We start from the raw sequence: 2,602 nt of genomic DNA, 5'->3' as shown, positions 1-2,602 counted from the left end.
GGAGTAAGTATTCCGTTGCTTTTATGGACTCATTATCTATGGGCTTCTCCCTTGACGGGACGTCCCCCCGATTGCCTGCGAGCTTCTCCTCCTGTCTGTACGGTCATTTCTGTACAGCGCGACAGAGAGTCGAGTGGTTATGACGCAATCGTTAGCCTATTTTTACTAAATCTGTTTCTACGGGGCCATAATGTAACATAGAAGGTAATGGAGCCCTTTATACATTGTCGTGTTTCTTTAGAAATAAATAATGGACAAATGGAGTCTTTAAACGCCTCAGATGTAAAGTTATTCGCTGTCAAAGTGACGCAAAAATGAATGGGAGTCAATGGAAATGCTAACGCAAGTGAAGTTCTGCTACAACATGGCGGCACCCGGCCGGCTTCAACTTCCGGTCGATGGATTACCCCCTTGGTGCATCCTCACCGTAAACTGCCCTGTCAATCATCTCGTCACAGTTAAAATCCTCCATTCAATCTAATATAACTTCTTACCATTTCGGAGAGAATTGTTGTCGCACGTTCATCTGCCAGTCATGGGTCTTTCATGCGGAGACTCTCCTCATGTGTTTGGAATTTGACTATAATAATGCATTTAAAAGTTAATGGCTAAACGTATCTTTGCAAAAGTTCACAATGCTGCTGCAGATGCAATATAATGTGGACAACATTGAATAAATACATTTTCATCAGGTTAGATACTGATAATTAATCACTCAAACCCCTTTATCTAAACCTCTCTACATAACCGTCGGACTCGCGCGCCCTCCATGTCTGTAGTTTTTGAACACTTTTCATTCGTGTTTGTAGTTCTAACCGAATCCTCGTCCAACGCGCGATGGGTTGTGGGCAATATCAGCCGTTAGAGTGCGCATCGATCTGCACTTCGGATTCTGACCGGATATAGTAGACCATCCGGGTCTCTTTGGGACACTCATTTCAACATACTACGATTTGGGACGTACTAATTCTATTTTCGAATACTATTTAGGACGGATAGTATGCGAATTGGGACGCCCCACCGGGATAGAAAAACATGAACACACACACACACACACGCACGCACACACACAAACACACACACACACACATCAATTTAATAATTAATTAAATCAATAATTGTAGCATTTTTGTCTATTTAAACACACACACACGTTGGGTTTTTATGTTTTATGGGGACTTTCCCTAAACATAATGATTTATGTAAGGAATAACTGATGACGGGCCGTTGAATTATTAGAAAAATAATGCACACCCTAGGTGGTTATCCGGTCACGACGCGAAGTGGAGTTTTAAACACTATTTTTATTTAACTCTACATTTGTGCAGTAAAATTAACTTTAAAGAAGATCTACATTTCTCATTTTCATTCATGGAGATAACATGGACAATGTGCCATGTTTTAGATTTCTGTCACAAACTTTTAACATGAAAATGACATGAAACTTCCATTATAACTAGTAGATGGCAGCAGAGGACCTCTCATTAGTTCATTTGACAGTTCTTTTCATGTGTTTTTGGCTTCACGTGTTTTCACGGTTTCTTGAGTTTTAAAGGGGACTGAGACGATTACGAATTAATGTACATATTACGGATAGTGCTTTTGATTAAATTGCACCTTAAGTTAACAGTAGGCCTATGAATTAATTAGTCTAGTGTCTTTTTTGCTGTGACCCCCAGAGGAAAACATGATTAATAAACATGAAATAAAAATGATTGCAATGACTTTGATTGCAGACTTTTCTTTTCTATTCCTTTAAGCAAAAGTCTCCATTTGATCTCCATGTAATCTCATATCTGTTTAGGAGAAACAATTGAGACATTCAAAAGATCTCATTTGTGATTCTTCCTTCCTACGGGTCTGCAATCTACACAATGCTTTCAGTGGTGTGTTTCTTTGTGTGGCAGCAGCGTGGTGAGAAACGATAAAGAAGCTTGCCAAGAGCTTGGCTCTGAGTGGATGCGGATGACAAATGTTTAACCGCGAGAAGTGAATCGGGCAGCTTTACGTGTCTATTGACTGATCCGAAGCCTTCTGCTCTCACACATCTGCTGGCGCTTGTCTTTGTTTAACCCGTGCTTTGTTATTTCAGAGCCCGAGCGCTCAGAGAGTCACATGATCACAGGCTCCTCTGAGCCCATCAAATATTTCGGAGGTGCAGCTGGATTTCTCCTCCACATAAGAGCATGCTGTGGGAGTGAGCAACCTCTGCTCGACACAAGCTTGGTTGAGACTTAATCAAGTTTTCAGTTAAGTAATACGTTTGTTTCTGTTGTTCATGTGTTTCTCCTTAAGATCCTATGAATTTAGAACAAGACAATGGTTGACATACAGTAAGAATATAGACATAAGGTTGGACAGCAAGCTCAGACCATTAGGCCGTTGGAAGAATTTGCTGAGAAATGTTTGAATTCATATTGAAATCAGTGATCATTGTGAGGCTTGTAAACATCATGCAAATTTCTATAATTCTAGTTATGGTCTCTATTATGGTCTCTAGAAACTGCTCTTTATGAGTCACAAAAAAAAGTCACTTGTTTTTTCCAACAATGAGATTAAATGGAGAGCAAAATGCAATGGAGACTAATTTCTTATTCTCTCT

The sequence above is a fragment of the Rhinichthys klamathensis genome, unplaced genomic scaffold (genome assembly GCF_029890125.1).
Source record: "Rhinichthys klamathensis goyatoka isolate OS25496 unplaced genomic scaffold, OSU_Roscu_1.1 h1tg000157l_1, whole genome shotgun sequence".
Taxonomy (NCBI): Eukaryota; Metazoa; Chordata; class Actinopteri; order Cypriniformes; family Leuciscidae; genus Rhinichthys; species Rhinichthys klamathensis.
This window is presented reverse-complemented; position numbering follows the sequence as displayed.